Source organism: Apteryx mantelli, chromosome 40, assembly GCF_036417845.1.
Source record: "Apteryx mantelli isolate bAptMan1 chromosome 40, bAptMan1.hap1, whole genome shotgun sequence".
NCBI classification, from domain to species: domain Eukaryota; kingdom Metazoa; phylum Chordata; class Aves; order Apterygiformes; family Apterygidae; genus Apteryx; species Apteryx mantelli.
In genome coordinates, this window is record NC_090017.1 from 203045 (window position 1) to 208408 (window position 5364).

Here is a 5364-nt window from a genome sequence, read left to right on the forward strand (position 1 = left end):
AGGCGGGGCTCGGAGGGGGCAGGGCTGCAGGGGAAGGGAGGGGGCTGCAGGGAGCAGGGCCTGGAGGGGGGTGGGGCTTAGAGGGGTGGGGCTTAGAATGGGTGGGGCTTAGAAGGGTGGGGCCTATGGGTGGGGCTTGGAGGGGCGGGGCTTTGAATGGGTGGGGCATGTAGGGGGTGGAGCCTGCAGGGCATGAGGTGGAGGCGTAGCAGGGTGTGCAGGGAGCAGGGCCTGGAGGGAGGGCGGGGCTCCAAAGGGGTGTGGCTCCAAGGGGGTGGAGCCTCAGGGTAGGGGCTCCAGGGGGCGGGGCCTCAAGGGGCAGGGCAGTGTCTGCAGGAGGAAGGGCTGGAGGGAGGGCAGGGCTCCAGGGGGGTGGGGCTTTGATGGGTGGGGCTTCAAGGGGTGGGGCCTCTGCATGGGGTTTTGGGGGGTGGGGCTTTGAGGGGACCTGGCAGGTGGGTGGGGGCTGGAGGGGGTGGGGCCTAAGTGGGTGGAGTCTGCTAGGGTAGGGCTGAAGTGGGTGGGGCTTCATGGGGGCGGGGCTGCAGGGCATGAATGGGGCAGGGTGCTACCCTGGAGGGTAGGCGGGGCTTCATGGGGTGGGGCTCTGGTGGGGTGGGGCCTGGTGGGGTGGGACCTGGAGGGGGTGTGCACCAAGGGGGCGGGCTTAAAGGGGGCGGGGCTCCAAAGGGAGCAGGTCTTAAAGGGGCAGAGCCCCGCAGGGTCGCTCGCAGGGGCAGCAGGGCCATATAGGGGGCTGGGGAAGTGCTTCAAGGGGAGGAGTCTGGTGAGGGCGTGGCCAGGCCATGATGGGCGGGGCATGGGGAAGGGGCGTGGCCTGACCCGCTCCTCAACCCCATGCCTCCCCCCCCCCAGATTAATGTGATGCAATCGAAGAAGAAATCCGAAATCCTCCAGTTCGTGAGTGCCTCCGGGGGGACCCTGGGGGGACCTCGGGGATTTGGGGGGGCCTTGGGGGGGATGAGGGGACCCTGGGGGGACCTCGGGGATTTGGGGGGCTCTGGGGGGGATGAGGGGACCCTGCGGGGCCCTGGGAATCTGGGGGGGTGTCTCTGGGGGGCCATGGAGATTTGAGGGGGGTTCCTGGGGGGCAGGAGGATTAGGGGTGGTTAGGGGATACCTGGGGGGTCTGGGAGTTATTTGGGGGGACCGTTGGGAATTGGGGGTCAAGGGGGGAGCCTGTGGAATTAGGGGTGTCTGGGGGAGGGTCTCTGTGGAGCCATGAGGACTTGGGGGGTTCAGGAGAGACCTGCGGGGGGGGCAGGGCTTGGCAGGTGGATGGGGAAGCCATGGGGATTTGGGGGTCCATGAGGGGGGAGGATTTGGGGGGATCTGGGGGTGCCCCCCCCCGCTGACCCCTTCCCGCCCCGTCCCCCAGGTGCTGACGCTGATGGAGGCCCAGGCCACCTACTTCAGCCAGGGCCACGGCGCGGCCGGGCGGCTGGAGCGGTACCGGGCCGAGCTGAGCACCCAGGTGGGGCCCAGGCGTCCGGGCGGGTGCCCCCCTCCTCCCCCTCCCCTTCCCCCGCTTCCGGGGGGGACCCCGGCGTCCGGGCGCCCCCTGACCCTGCCCCGGCCCCCAGCTCGACCGCCTGGTGCTGAAGCGGCTCGGCAGCAGCGCGACATGGAGCAGCGGCACGCCATGCTCACCCAGCAGGTGGGGGGGCGTGGCCTGGCACAGGGGGGCGTGACCTGGGATGAAGGGGCGGGGTCTGATCCTAGGGGGCGGGGCATGACTACTGGAGGGGGCGGGGCCTGGGTGGAGAGCAAGGGCCAGGATGGAGGGGTAAGGTCTGGGTAGAGGATTCTGGCCTGAGGGGGCGGGGCCTGGGTGGAGGGGAGGGACCTGGGTGTAGGGGGCGTGATCTGGGCTTAGGGGGTGTGGCCTGTGTGTAGGGGGCGTGGTCTGGATATAGGGGGTGGGCCTGGGCGGGGAGATAAAGGCCAGAATGGAGAGCTCTGGGTTGAGGGGGCGGTGCCTGAGTTGTAAGGGTGGGGCCCGGCCTGAGGGGGCGGGGACAGGGTTGAGGGGGCGGGGCCACAGCCAGTAGGCGGGCCTGAAGCCTCAGGTTTGGCCTGATTGACAGCTGGGCGGGCTCAGGTGCTGGCTTGATTAACAGTGATGGGGCGGGACCAGGGCTGATGGACGGGGCTGGGCTGTACCTGAGGGGCGGGGCCTAATCCAGGCGGGGCTGGGGGCGGGGCCGGGCTGGGGGGCGGGGCCAGGCTGATGGGCGGCCCCCCCCAGGACCTGTCGCAGGAGACGGTGGCGGGGGCGGCGCGGGGGGGCGGCGCGGGGGCCCCCCCCATGGAGGGCTACCTCTACAAGCGGGCCAGCAACGCCTTCCGCACCTGGAGCCGGTACCGGCCCCCCCCCCCGCGACCCCCCCCCGGCCCCCCCACCTGCCCCCCGGCACCCCCCCTTGACACCCCTCGATACCCCCATGCACTCCGGATACCCCCCACGAACCCCTAGACACCCTCGGATACTCCCTGCGCCCCCCGATACCCTCCCATGGACCCCCCCCTGCATACCCCCTGCCCCCCCCAAATACCCCCCAGCACCCCCAAGTGCCCCCCACTTAGCCCTCAGACACCTGTCCAGACCCCCAAATACCCCCCCGTGTACCCCAGATACCCCCCGCTACCCCCAGATACCCCCAAACCACCAACATACCCCACTCATGCCCCCAGCACCCCCAAATACCCCCCCACGTATCCCCAGCACACCTGCATACCCCCCCTTATCCCGAACACCCCCTAAATACCCCCTGACACCCCTCAGCACCCCCAAATACCCCCAGTGTTCCCCCAGATACCCCCCAGCACCCCCTAATGCCCCTCACTCTACCCCCCAACACCCCCTAATGCCCCCAGTGCCCCCAGATACCCCCGACACCCCCCAGCACCCCCAAATATTCCCTGTGTTCCCCCAGATACCCCCCAGCACCCCCAATGCCCCTCCACCTACCCCCCAACATCCCCTAATGCCCCCCAGTGCCCCCCAGATACCCCCGACACCCCCACATACACCATAAATACCTCTTCTTCCCCCCACCCAGCATCCAGGTACCCCCCAAAGAACCAAATACCCCCCCCCAGTGCCCCCCAACATCCCCCTGAACCCCCAGATACCCCCCACAGTATCCCAACACCCCCCCCGCCACCCCTTGTGCCCCCTCATCCCCGGGTTTTGGGCACCCACCGGCTCCCCCAAAGCCGGGGGGTTGGGGGACCCCCTCCCCCCGCCCTGGGGGTTTTGGGGTCCCCCCAACCCCTGCGCTCCCCCCCCCCCCAGGCGCTGGTTCTCCATCCAGAGCAACCAGCTGGTCTACGTCAAACGGGCCCGGGTGAGTCGGGGCGGCGGGATTTGGGGGGGGGCCCTTTGGGGGGCTGGATTTGGGGGGTCAGATTTGGGGGAGTTCAGTTTGGAGGGGCTGCATTGGGGCTCAGATTTGGGGGGCTGCAGTTGAGCAGGTCTGGAGTTGGGGGGCAGTTTGGGGTGTACGATTTGGGGCATCCTTTTTGGGGGGGCTGCATTTGGGCAGGCCTGGATGTGGGGGGCAGGTTGGGGGGGGGTCAGATTTTGGGGGTGCCAGATTGGGGGTGGTATTTGGGGGCTGTTTTGGGGGGCTGCATTTGGGGGGACCCTTTGGGGAGGGCTGGATTTGGGGGGCAGCTTTGGAAGGGCCGTTTTGGGGGGCAGTTTGGGGGAGCTGCCGGGGGGCAGCCTGGGGGATCCCCATTCTGGGGAGCTGCTGGGGGGCAGCCTGGGGGATGCCCGTTTTGGGGGGGGCCCTGACGAGCCCCCCCCCCCCCGACCCAGGACCCCCCCACGGTGGTGGTGGACGACCTGCGGCTCTGCACCGTCAAGCCCTGCCCCGACCTCGACCGGCGCTTCTGCTTCGAGGTGTCTCGCCCTCCAAGTGAGTCCCCCCAAATCCCTGGGGGGTCCCCAAAATTCTCGGGGGTCCCCCAAGCCCCTGGGAACCCCCAAAACTCCTGGAGACCCCACCCCCAGCCTCTGGGCACCCCCAAAACCTTTGTTTGCCCCCATAACACCCAAAGTCCCCCGGGGACATCCCCAAATCCCTGGGGACACCTTAGGGGGTCCCCCAAGCCCCTGGGGACCCCAAAACCCCTGGGACCCCCACAACACTCAACCCCCCTCCTTGGAATGTCCCCAAGCCCATGGAGACCCCCACAAATCCTCTGGGCACCCCAAAAACCTCTGCTGACCCTTGTAACACCCAATTCCCCAGGAATGTCCCCAAATCCTTCGGGACCCCCCCAAACTCCTGGGGAGCCCCAAAACCCAACGGGGTCCCCCAAGCCCCCGGGGACCCCCAAAACCTCTGGGGTCCCCCATAACACCCAAACCTCCCAGGAACGTCCCCCAACTTCTGGGGAGCCCCCCAAGCCCTCAGGGATCCCCAAAACCCCTGTGGTTCCCCCGTAACACTCAAAGCTCCTGGGAATGTCCCCAAACCCTTGGGGACCCCACAAACCCTTGGGGACCCCCAAGACCTCTGGGGACCCTCATAGCACCCAAATGTCCCCCATGATCCCCCCCCCAAACCCCTGCGGACCCCCCCAAAACCTCAGGAGGGTCAGGGGAACCCCTGGGACCTCCTAGGACCCCAAGGACTCCCTGGGACCCCCCAGTGTCCCCATGTCCCCCGTGCCCCTGACGTCCCCGTGCCCCCCCCGGGGCCCCCCCCCGTGTCCCCCGTGCCCCTGACGTCCCCGTGCCCCCCCCGGGGCCCCCCCCCGTGTCCCCCGTGCCCCTGACGTCCCCGTGCCCCCCCCGGGGCCCCCCCCCGTGTCCCCCGTGCCCCTGACGTCCCTGTGCCCCCCCCCGGGGCCCCCCCCCCCGTGTCCCCCGTGCCCCTGATGTCCCCGTGCCCCCCCCCAGGGCCCCCCCCCCGTGTTCCCCGTGCCCCTGACGTTCCCGTGCCCCCCCCGGTGCCCCCCCCGTGTCCCCCGTGCCCCTGACGTTCCCGTGCCCCCCCCGGTGCCCCCCCCGTGTCCCCCGTGCCCCTGACGTCCCCGTGCCCCCCCCGGGGCCCTCCCCTGTGTTCCCGTGCCCCTGACGTCCCCATGCCCCCCCCCGGTGCCCCCCCTGTGTCCCCGTGCCCCTGACGTCCCTGTGCCCCCCCCGGGGCCCCCCCCCGTGTCCCCCGTGCCCCTGATGTCCCCGTGCCCCCCCCCAGGGCCCCCCCCCCGTGTTCCCCGTGCCCCTGACGTCCCCGTGCCCCCCCCCGGGGCCCCCCCCCCGTGTCCCCCGTGCCCCTGACGTCCCCGTGCCCCCCCCCGGTGCCCCCCCTGTGTCCCCCGTGCCCC

At 70.2% G+C, this 5364-nt stretch overlaps 1 long non-coding RNA gene across 1 annotated transcript; it reads left to right on the plus strand.

Moving 5' to 3' along the window:
* The first annotated feature begins 2311 nt into the window (after window positions 1-2311).
* LOC136995215 (uncharacterized) lies at window positions 2312-3942 on the plus strand. Its single transcript, XR_010886787.1, has 3 exons — window positions 2312-2382; window positions 3320-3371; window positions 3848-3942. It is a non-coding gene; the product is annotated as an uncharacterized lncRNA (long non-coding RNA).
* The last annotated feature ends 1422 nt before the right edge of the window (window positions 3943-5364 follow it).